Raw genomic sequence first — 13,233 nt, 5'->3', positions numbered from 1 at the left:
CATTCCTGGTGACCGCGGGGACAACAAAGTCGTCTCAACTATGGTTTTATTGCATAGTTTGTCAGAGAATTTCTATTCTTTGACGTCATGAAACGAACGTGTGAACAAACCACTCCGCTTGACCCTTGAGGTTCTCTAAAATATTGAGGTCAGACCTAGATACAGGGACAGGTAAACAACAGTCCTAATCTGATGTCCGGTTTTGCAGGGTAGAGCAGCATGGCCACCATACCACGAAGCTGTGTCAAGGTCAGATGTATATCAAACCTCAGGTTGAGTAAGCTGTGTCTTGATATTAATTTGCTGTTTTGGTGACCCTACTGAGTTCGTGACCATGAAGGTAAAGTTTGATTAATTGTCAATTCAAATGGAAGACATTTTGAAGGACCAGAAACCTACATATATCTGATGTTAACGTGGGTCGTTTTTTAAACGTCAGCATTAATTTGTGCCGTTTATGGACCTGCTAAATTCGAGCTTGTGTCCAAGATGCACATCGGAATTTCCAACATAAACAATGAATGGTATTGGAATTATAAATCAATTCGTATGCAAACTGTGATGAGAAACATTTTAAACCTGGTACTCCTGCCATGAATCAATCCACGGTGTCAACGAGAATAATCGACTTTTTGTTGACGACGGGCACTCAAAGATCCTTGCACACGTACGTGTGACTCTTTCAAGACTGTTACGTAGATTTGAAAGACTAGTGATATAATTCGCCCAAGCAATAGCGTCGCTGAGACGGGCAGTTCAATTGAACAGCCATAAAAGCAGTCCGTTTACCACATCAGTTATAAGGCATACTGAAATACTGAGTACAGGTCTCCAGTGGACAATTCAACCCACTGTAAAACTATAGACCTGTTATGGCACTCCAGCCTTGTGAGTTATAATAAAGGTAGGGGTTGTCAGAACTGCGCCTATGTGACCTTCTTTTTACTAACAAAGGATTTCATGCACAGCATCTAGATGAATCACGTCAACATAGCTGCAACATTTACATTTTAGGATGTACAATTTGAAAAACACTTTTTAACTTTCATCAGTCGCCAAGGTAGCTTGGATCTCAGCTGGGACGGCAAAGCTCCAGTCTCAGAGTTGTAACATTCAGTGTTTACACGGTATGTATGGATCCATACGACTTTTGAGCGAAGTTCCGACGACCCCTCCCCTCTAGTGAAAAACAACACACACCTCAAGTATGGGCTTAAATGGGCAACTTTTTTATTAAGAATTTCAGGTTTTCAAAAAACCAAAGGACAGGCTGCCCTACAAATAAAATTACAAAACGATATGAAGCACAAGTTAATATTGACATTAAGTAAAAACGGGAGAACAAGTCCTGCCATTTTTATGCAGGAAAGCTTGTTTAACAAGAGATGACAACCTTGTTTTAAGTTTATCGTGGGGAATAGTGGTGTATAATGTGGAAATCAAATGTTAGGATACACCTGTACTTGTTTTTTTCTTTACTCCTAAATGAAGCAACAATTCCTTTGAATTCTTTTAGTATCCACATTTGATTCAACCCACTCGTTTCACACACTTTGTAACATTATCGAAAAAGGCCTTTTTTGATGGTTGTTAAAATTATAGTCAACCATATAAGAATGTTATCACTATATGTAGCAGGTTTTTTCAACTTCGCACAGTACTCTCAGAGTTTGATCACAAATTACAAAATTTTATTTAATATGCAAATGAGCTGTTCATTAACTTGACACTGCTCAATGCTCTATGGGACAATTAGATATCCATCAGATCAACATTTGTAGGACGTTTTATTTAATTTAATGCTATAATTTTAGAGTAATGTCACTAATTACAAAGTTCATTAAATATGCAAATAAACCCTAAATTAACTTGAAACTGTTCAATGATTCATAGCACAATTCTATATTTATCAAATCAATATCTGTAGCACGTTTCACAAAATTTTGGTGCCGAAATTTCAGAGGTATATACCTAATTACAAAGTGTATTAAATATGCAAATAAACCCTTAATTAACTTTACACTACTAAATGCTTTACAATACAGTTAGATATCTGTCGTATCAGTATGTGCAGCAGTTTTCATCACATTTGATGCAGTTATTTTTGAGTTATATGACTATATATACGACTTCATGAAATATGCAAATGAGCTAATTATTAACTTGACACTGCTCAATGCTTCTCAGTACAATTGGATATTTATCAGATCAACATCTGTAGCAAGTTTCATAAAATTTAACGCTGTAATTTTGGAGTAATATCACTAATTACAAAGTTCATTAAATATGCAAATGAACCCTTAATTAACTTCACACAACTAAATGCTCTGCACCAAAATTAAATATCTGTCGGATCAGTATCTGCAGCAGATTTCATCACATTTTGTGCAGTTATTTTGGAGTTATATCACTAATTACAAAACTTCATAAAATATGCAAATGACCTTTTTGTTAACTTGACACTGCCAAATGCTTCTCAGTACAATTAGATATTTATCAAAACAATATCTGTACCCTATTTCACTGACTTGGGTGCTGTAATTGTAGAGTTATATAGCTAATTACAAAGTTCATTAAATATGCAAATGAACCCTTAATTAACTTGACATTACTAAATGCTTTACACTATAGTTAGATAGAGTCAGATCAGTATCTGCAGCAGATCTCATCACATTTTGTGAAGTTATATCGGAGTTATATGACTAATTACAACCTTCATAAAATATGCAAATGAGCTATTTATTAACTTGACACTGCCTAATGCTTCTAAGTATAAATAGATATATATCAGATCAATATTTGTTGCAAGTATCATCAAGTTTAGTGCAGGAATTTCAGAGTTATCTCACTAATAACAAAAGTTCATTAAATATGCAAATGAGAAGATAATTGACATGACACTCACAGTATCATCACAATGTTCTTAGATTGTTATCTGTGAAAAGTTTCATGAAATTTTGTGCAGTATTTCTTGATATATGTCTACACTGTTATTACTGTCTCCATAGGGAAACCATTGTACGGAAAAAAACAATATTGCATAATTCATTAATATGCAAGCCACACTAAACAAAATCTAATCAGTTCTTGCAAGTAGCATATGGTACCTGTGTACCAGATCTGACTTGAATCCCTTTAGGCGTTTTTGAGTTATCGTGTAAACAGACAGACAGACAGACACACACACTAACACACACACACACGGACAGACAGACAGACATCGCTATGACATTAGCCCACGTGTTTACACACGTGAGCTAATAATTGTGACAGAGGTTTAGTAGTGCATTTGCTTGATCCTGCAATAAAGCGTTGTTTGTAAGGGTTGTTGATCAGTTTAGGTATAAATTACAACTTAGGCAGTGTTTTGTCCTTCTCTTTCAAAGGAATGTCAAATCAGTTACGTTTGATCCATATTTCCATAATGTCAAGCCTAAATTCCTCCGAATCCATTTTGGTTGGTTATAATGCACGACCAGTATTGTTCGTTTTCTCTTCATGTATTTTCGCCTGGGTTAAATTTTGTTGTGGTCAATTCCCATATCGATTTGATTACTCTGAGATAAAGCAGTTTTCGCAATCCAAACTTTCATTGGATTAGTAAGGACGTTGTTGACCCATTTTAACACATCTACCTTGTTTCCTGACAGCATCTGGAACGAAGTTTGGTACCGGGCGTTGTGGGTTCGAGCCCGATAAAAACCCATCGTATTTTCTAACCTGGGTTGATAGTTCTGCTGGTGGACAGTATGTCCCCGAGGCTGTCTTCCGCCCAGTAAAAGCGATGTATTAATTGCTTCTCTTCGATAAAGTTTATGTGAGATGTATGAAAGTGTGTGTACTAGCGTGTGTGCTTCACGAACTCTACGGCGATCGAGTGGCGAGGGCGCAGTCAGAATTGCAGCATCCTTAGCTCGGTTATTGAACCAATCTTTTTGAGATTGGGGATTTAGCCGGGCGGTTCTGTTTGCGGCCTCTGCTGCTAGGTGATTTGATACCGTGTGTTGTAGGTTCAGCCCGATTGAAAACCATTGTATTACTTTGCTTCCCAATGCGTCTTTACAATTAAATACTTTCTGCCGAGGTTTTGAGCTCTATAAAACAGAGGAAAATGGTTATGTTATCCATGACTCAGTCATTTAACCATTATGTCAACATTAATGTGAGCAAGTCAACGTGTTTACAAGCGTAATTTAAGTCAATAAGTTAGTTGCGATGAAAGTTTTGATGGAAGTCGATTTGTAAATTGTCTATTAAGATTAAGGAGAAACAGCGGCGAATAAAAAAAATAAACGTTCCAGGCAATTTGCGCCAAATGCAAGCAGAGCAAATTAAGAAGGTATCATTAAGCCCAACGATCCATCTGTGACAAATAACGTTTAGCCCCTCTGAAGTAGCGAATATTTCTAGCGTCATACACCAAAAGTCCCCTTATGCCCTTTTAGCTTTGTTGTTGCAACGATTACGAGTTTAGAAATGAAATTTAACATGACTCATTTACAATTATTTTATAGGCAAAGTATCCAACACTATGGCTCACAAGTCCAGATACAGTTTTAGGGTGACCAATTACGTCCAGATGACGAACAGACTGCGAAAAATGTTCTCAGTAACAATAACTTTATCATGTTTCTGATCTCATTTCAAATTCCAAGGTATGTAATTTGCTTCCCGCAAGTCAGAAAGAACCAAAGACCAAGTACTTCCTAATTTTTCTACTTTCTGAGACTGGTCTCATTTTTCTTTCCCAAGGCTAATAATATATTCTAGTACTATATGAAAAGGAGTGTGTCATATAATTATAGCTTTATTTTGTTTTTTAATATTTGTTGTGACAATGAGACATAATGGAAAAATATTTCGTAGTTTTAAGCATGGGAAACATCATCTTCTGAAATAATCTTTCCGACTTCAATGATGAATTGTCACAAAAGGAAAATTCAGCAAAAATTGAATAAATTTTGTTTTGAGTCCACAGAGCTCCATTTTATAAACGACCAGTTCACAGCTTTTTCTTCTTCATTTGACCAAATCGACAGCGACTATAACAGGGGGTGGTGATCGCGTCGCCGCACCATAGATTTGTTACCTGTACATTTGGATACATTACGAAATGACTGAAAATGTCTTACTGTCACTTCTGGTCTTTGTCAATAGTAAGACCGATGATGAGTGCTTCCAAACACCTGTTATCTGTAAAAGCCACAGCTAAAAGGAAAAGATGTATTTTGGTTCACGGCTTATGTGTTATTTTTGGCCTCAAACGGGTTGGAAGCAATTTGTCATGGATGTAAAGCAGGCTACGTGCTATAAATCAACATGCATGACAGTTTGCTATTTATATCAGTGTGAAAGGCTTTGCTACAAACGCAATCCATTAACATTATAAAACTTCCATTTGTTCTGTCGATCATAAATTTTAATGAGTTAAGTTCTGCTTTATAGAATACGATCGCGTTTTCGTCTTGTTGGTGTACCGTCTATTTACTGTCTGTTCTGTGCTGTTTTGTGTCTATGTTTACAACTATTGTCTTACAAATTTTGACCTAGTGTTATTGGATTATGGATTGGTATGATTGCGATTATTTTACTTCGGGTATACGGATCGTAAGGTTAAGGTTATTCTCGAGTTCAACGTGCTTTGAAGAGGATTTTGTTGCAAAAAAAATGAGAAAGAAAGATTACGGCAGGGTAGGTAACGTACAAATGGCATGCATGAATGTCATATAGCGTTGATTTATTTTCACACGAACGAAACTTCACTATAGTCTGTTTTAAATTGCACTAGATAATTTCTTGGGATTTTTGAAGGTCAGTCAATCTGATATTAAAAGTGCAGGGTTGATTTTGTCGAACGTCTTGCAACGTCAAAATATATAATACTCCGAACCTCTGCGCCGCAACTTGCTAACCAAGTGAACTACAAGGATATTAAAGCCAGCAGCTTTACACACACTTACCTGCACAAAATAATATGCTAAGACAGAAAAAACAAAGGACTCGCGTCTCGTGGTAACGTATTCCTTGTCCGACAGTCTTCATGATTGATCCTTCATGAAAGCATGTTTCAACAGACTGCTTTCGAATTTTAAATACGAATCAAAAGAGCGTACTATTAACACGGTTGAAAATCACATCATGAAAATAAGCTGCGTGTATGTCAGGTGACTCAGGTGTGAACAGAAACAGGGAATTCCGGTACGGCTTTACAAACACTGTGTTTGCTTTGGTGACCCGACCAGCCCTTGACTTTTTCGAGTGGCGTCTCTAATGTTATTTAGAGTTGCGGGTTTCGGTCAACAAAGAGAAAAATATTTTAAAATGCTTCCAACATTTTTAGCCTAACTTTTGGAGCCATGTTACCGAAAAACACATATTATTTGACCCAATATTTGTCTTTTGTTAATTTTTATGTAAAAAGGGCCAATACGACGACTGTGTTTAATTTATATTGTTTACTACTTGTTATAGCGTCATTTTAAAATATTTTTTAAAATTTAAATGAAATTTGTAAAATACATACACACCTACACCATAAAAAATCTCACAAGAAAATACAGAATAATAATAATAATAATAATTTATTTTTCTAAAGCGATTTCCATCAATAAAATATCAAACCGCTTTACAATGAAATACAAGATGAAAATACAATAATAATAAAAGTACCATAAAAATGCTATAGTTAAAATACAACAAGTACATTAAAATACTCCGTTAAAAATACAAACTCTACAATGCAACATGATACGAACATCAAAACGATGACTTAATCATTATAGTACTTTCTGAAGAGATATGTTTTCAGAGATGTTTTAAAAGAGGCAACAGATGGTGACAATCTAATTTCTTTTGGTAAGGAATTCCATAAAGTGGGAGCAGCATTAGAAAAAGAACGGTAACCAAAATGTTTCTGTTCCCAGTTCACCGGCTCCAAAATTGGTGTGAACGCTGAGCGTGTAAACCGTTTAGGAACGTGAACTGTGATAAGATCAGAAAGATAAGCAGGTGCTTGATCATGCAAAATTTTATGCACAAAAAGAAGAATTTTGAAATTAATTCTAGCATGGATAGGCAACCAGTGAAGCTCACGTCTCACTGGTGTGATGTGTTCATGCATTTTTGTGCGTGTAACTAGACGAGCAGCAGGATTTTGAAGTAACTGAAGTTAACAGAGGTATTTGTCTTCGATACCGAACAGCAAGCTGTTGCAGTAATCGAGACGTGATGTTACAAAAGCGTGCACAAGTCTTTCAGTGTCGTATTTCTAATACGACCAATTCTTTGCAGAGCAAACGATGCACACTGACATAATTTCACAATTTGAGTACTCATATATGCACAGCAATTTAAATAAACACCAAGATCACGAACAGATTTAGACGTAGTAACATCAGTGGTCCCTACTCGAAGAGATGACAGATCAACTGATTTCTTAAACTTTGAACAGAAGTGGATCACTTCTGTCTTAGCATCATTCAAAACCAACCGATTTTCAATCATCCATTGACGAATATCATCAATACAATGTTCAACTATGAATGCTGAGTCGACAGCACGCTCACATATCAGATACAACTGAGTATCATCTGCAGATAACATCAAATCCAGTGCATGTTTGATTATTATGTCTTCTAAAGGTGCCGCGTACAGCGTGAAAAGTATTGGGCCCTGCCCACTTCCCTGAGGGACACCACAATCAAGAACACAGGAAATGTTTAATCGAAAAAATTATAAGAATTCTAACACACACTTAAAACATCTGATTGCCTACTTCTAACGGGGCCTTGTATATAATTAAAAACAATGGACAAATCTGTTGAGAACATGACCACATACGAAAGTCAGAGGACCCCAAAGTTGTTTACACAATATTCAAGAGTGGTAAAATCATTTTCTATAGGGAGGCCGATGTCGATGACACGCTGACAATGAGATTGTATGAGAGTGGAACTCCTACCGTTGCTAACGTAGTTTTGCTCGTCATGAAAATATTCATATGCCAAGAGTTATGGCAGCAAACTCTCCCTTGTGCCTATGTTTCTGTACCAGGCAAATTTATTTCGCTTTTTTGCAAGATGCTATCTTGCAGTCATAGTTAAATTCAAATTCACAAAAGGGCAAGCTACAATGAAAAGTGCAAGCCTTTAAGTGAAGGTAGAATGCGCCTCGGGGACAGATATCTGGACTCTCAAAACTTTCACAATTCTTTTCTTGTCTACGAATTGGAGTAAGAAAAAGCTTCATTATTTTCGAAAATCGAAAATTTTATTTTTTCTCCATAAAGTTAGCACAGGCATGGCGACCAATTTGACTTTCAAGTATTGGTAACTCTTGAGTAATTTGTTTGTCGTGTGCCAAAATACATTCAACCCTTCTGAAGTAGCATTGTGGTTTTAAAGATTACAAGTTCAGAGAGGCGCACGCCTACAGTCCTCCACAAAAAAATGAAATGTAACATGATGCATCATGGGCAAGTGGCTAGAGCAGTGGACGCACGATCACAGGATGCTGAGTTCGAACCCCCGGCATGGCCATAGTGTTGTGTCCTTGAGCAAGGCACTTTATTCCTAATTGCGTCTCCCCACCAAGGAGTGATAGGTACCTGGTAGGACAGTAGTTGTAATGTGTGCGTTCAGCTCTGCTGCGCTTATTGGCTGCACATGTTAGCTGTTGTTTGCTCCCCTGTGAGTTGAGTGGTATCATATAAGGTCCAGTGACCAGCGGTAATAATAATAATAATTGTAAAGCGCCTTGAGCGCATGTACTTGTGGCACAGAAATCTAATAACAATTCATTGAAGCTGTGGGAATTCTGGAAAAAGGTGTTGTTTATTTTAATTTTTGGCAATAGTGGTGACTTCTAATTGTCGTACGTATATTCTCTCCGCCCAGTTAGATAGGTGTTTCTTTTGACATCACTACCCTTATGAATATTCATATACTTGCAAAAACCATCAGTCGTTGTGTCTGGCAGCGCGTGCTCATAGCTGCTGAGCTGCACAGCCTAGCTAGTTTTCAATTGCAGGCCCATCGTGGCAGTCGTGGGCGCCCACAAACAATTAGGCACAGCGACTGTGGAGAGTCTATGCCAGTGGAATGTTAAACGTATCTTCAGCGTGGCATTTGTAGTTGTGGCGAAAACCATAAATCCTCTCCCTGTGCTGACGTTTTTGGGTTTTACTTTGTTCATGTGCATTTACTGTAAGCAATCGAGTAAGTTTTGGAATGGAGTTAGAACAAAAGTATGAGTTTTTCCACGAAATCTGTGCTACAAATATAACTTCACGCATGCACACTCGTTTGCCATTGTAGTCTGCCAATATGAGCATGTGCAATCGAGTCTACTTGAGCGTAAATGTGTCGTCTGTACACTACGTCTCGTGCTAAAATCATGTCGTTGAGCTTTGCATGATGACAGAAACTGGAATTACTGCAGAGAATACCTTTCTGACTACCTATCTGACTCACAGATTGATATATGGCGGGTGCCACATGTGGGGCAGGATGCGCTTACTATTTTCGAAACACCTGACATCACTTCTTGGTCTTTTGGCCAGAGGTCCATATATCTTTCTTTCATGAATTTGACTTTGTTTGTGTACCGTCTATTTACTGTCTGTTCTGTGCTGTTTTGTGTCTATGTTTACAACTATTGTCTTACAAATTTTGACCTAGTGTTATTGGATTATGGATTGGTATGATTGCGATTATTTCAGGACATCACATATGAGTCTCTAAGGTAACAAGTAGGACGTTTAGGAAATCCTTATAGAAAGTTCGCGCCGCCTGTGGCCATTTTGTGGAATAATAATCTTATACGTACCTGGAGCGTAGACAGTATTATACTGTACATATTGCCGGATTGTATGCAATGGAATTTTGCGTTTCACGTTGTTCAATCGTTCAGATGGAAATGCCGCCCTTCTCCAAACTTTGAAAAATAAGGGTGACAGACTTTGGAATGCTAACTCTAGTATATAACAACGACGTTATTTAATGAGAAGATCTTTGTATTCGAGCAGGGCAACAGTTTTTGATTTGAGAACTCTCATCATGTCGGATTCACTGAAACAGTGAGTATTCAACAACTTTTTCCTATGTCCATGTTGCACTTGTGAAAAAATAAGCGAATCCACAGGCCTTTGGCGAATCAATAAATGCGTTTTTCACCAAGCTGAACGGTTGAAAGATGCGTCCGCCACTTTAGGACGAGCTAGATAAATGCAGTCAAATCCAGCTGGGCATAGAATTTGCCATAGTATGACTTTGTTCTGGAGACGACCGGCCGTGCCGTGGAACCTTGCAACAAAGTTTCAATATCTGAACTGACGTACTTGAATGACAGGCACAGGAAACGATGGCCAATAAAAACGCATTCTCGTTGCATTTTGATAATAATGTATCAATCACGATGACACAGAAATTATGCCTCGTCCCAACAGGAGGGCCATGGTCTATTTTTAGCCCTTCTACAGTATGTCTTAGTGCTGATGAAAAGGCCATATTGTTTTCATGTTGTCATGGCGACTTTTAAAATTTGCATACAAATCTGAGAGTGAAACGTGTTCATATGTCACAAAACTCCCACTGTCGTCCATTATACCTGTTTCCTTGGGTATAAAGGTGTGCAAGTATACCCATCAAAAGACTAGAAAATTCACTTCATGGGCAGAATCTTGTAAAATAGCCCTCTCTTGTCTAATTAACAAAAAAGTACCCCTGATCTAAAATATGCATGGACTACCAGCCACTGGGCTACCAACTTCAAAAAATGGTAGCCCAAGTGGACTACCAGGGAAAATAAGTTAATTTTGAGCCCTGGGCAGTATTAAACATGAAACATTTAACTTGTAATATTTCCCCCTTGTCTTGGCCTACTGGGTTTTAAAAAAATGTTTAAAGGTATACAGGGACCATATTCAAATTTAGCCATTGCTACCATGAAAAGGGGAGATTTAGCAAATCATAGAGTTTATGGGGTCACGCCAGGTCACACAAAAAGTAATGAACCTTTACATGGCCATAATTTTACTATAGTTAAACAATCAGAAATAATTTGTCTTCATTATTCTTCCTGGAATGAGGCAAAGAAATCAAAATAAATCATAATAAAATGAACATTAATTCGTCGTTAATTATAAATCCATAAAATAAATAAATACCAGTGAATTATGTTTTAAATAAAACAAAAAAACTGTGTGCAACTGTTCCTGCTTGTGATAAAAAATAGTACATTGGGTGATAAGGGGAATGGTTCTACTCCAAAATAAAAAGGACGCGATGCGTTCCACAGACTCAGTACGCCCAAATAATCACGTGATGCCGGTACAAACAAGCCCACATGTGTACTAACGCGCATGGAAATACATGTACGTTTATGTGCGTTAGTGCACATGGCTTTGTTTGTACCGTGGTCGATTCGAATTCCTTGTTTGGCCTTTTGGGTGCGGATACTGGTAGAATTAATTTTAGCACATAAAATTAATTTGAATGCATAAACTTAATTCGAGGAATGCATAATAAGTTAGTACTATACTATATAACACTTATTTGGGATGACTGCATGAAACAAAATTAAAAATGCTTGAAAAATTATTTCTGGTCTATATAAAAATTAATTCAACACACTAAAATTAATGGAAAACAATTTTGACCAGAATGGCCCCAATATACATTATCTTCATTATTCTTCCCAGAATGAAGGCAAAGAAATTACAATTATTATTATTATAGAACAAATGTTAAAAGTTATTACTTAGAAATCCATAAAATAAATAAAAAAAAGTAAATTATGTTTTAACATAGATCCTCTAAAAGGGTCTATGGTTTTAAATAAAAAAAACTGTGGTTACCAAAATGGTTACCATGGCAACATAAAACAAAAATGAACATGGAGTTCATGCTGTGATAAATACACTTAGGAGAACATTTGCATAGTAACTTGGATTAATTTTAATGGAATTTGGAAAAAAAATAAAATTTAAAATGCAAATAGGTTACTTTGGAAGCACAAGGCAGTAAAAATGGATATCATATTTTGTCTGTCTACCCCTAAATATCCCTTTGGTATAATATTTCTGTTGATTACTTGATCTTTACACTGGATATTTGGTCTTTCTAACCCAAAATATCCCTTTGATATAACACATTCTGTTGATTACTAGATTTTAGGTGGGATCTTTGAAAAACTGGTAATTTTTACTCCTGAATGGTTGCCATGGAAACATCTCACATTAAAATGAGTGTGCTTTTTTGGTGTGCTAACCAGAAAAACCCTTATTATCAATTTTTTACATCAATCAATAGTTCTTTAATAGGAATTAAGGAAAAAGTAACATTTTCAATCCCAAAATAGTTACCATGGCAACTCGAAACATTAAAATAAGTCTGCTTTTTGTCTTCTCTGACCCGAACGCCTCGCCAGATAATTTTCATATCAATCAAAGTAACTTTTCATAGGATATTAGAAAAACTGAAATTTCCAACCCCTAAAATGGTTACCATTGAAACATGGGGCAATGAAATCGATATCATATTTGGTCTTTTCGACCCAAAATACCCTTATGGTGAAATTTTCACGGATATTGAGCCTATTGTTATTCGCGTTATTATTTCTATATAATACTTATATTACTTTAATTATTATGACTCACTTTACAATTCTTTCATAGACAAAGCATCCAACACTGCGGCTCACAAGTCCAGATACAGTTTTAGGGCAACCAATTACGTCAAGGCGATATGATGTTCCAAACAGAATGCGTAAAAGCTTCTCAGTAACAATAACTTTATCATTTTTCTTATCTCTTTTCAAATTCAAAGGATTGTAATTTGCTTCTCATCATGGGTATGCTTTTTGTAATGCTACACCTTCGATTCTGTTCCCGATTAAAGACAAAGGATATTCATCGCGGCTTTCTCGTTACCGTCTGTTTCGCAAACGCAAGTTTAGCAATGTGGGATTATTGTCTGACCTATATTGTATCATTCATTAATAAATCGACTGCGACCGAATTGTAGACAAGTGCAATATATTTTCTGTTGTGCCGCCAGTCTTTGTTAGAGACTTGCCTCAGTTTCTATTGAAGGTTCTCAGATGGCAGGACGAGCAACCAACAAGTTCTATAGATTAGGGCATTCAATTCAGTACAGATGCAAATGTACATAGTAATCGTGCGCGTTTTAATAAGCTTTAGGACTTTCATAAGCTGCTTGTTTACGACGGGTGAAA

Source organism: Ptychodera flava, chromosome 16, assembly GCF_041260155.1.
Source record: "Ptychodera flava strain L36383 chromosome 16, AS_Pfla_20210202, whole genome shotgun sequence".
Lineage (NCBI taxonomy): Eukaryota > Metazoa > Hemichordata > Enteropneusta > Ptychoderidae > Ptychodera > Ptychodera flava.
The sequence above is the reverse complement of the archived record's forward strand: the minus strand, read 5'-3'. Positions refer to the sequence as shown.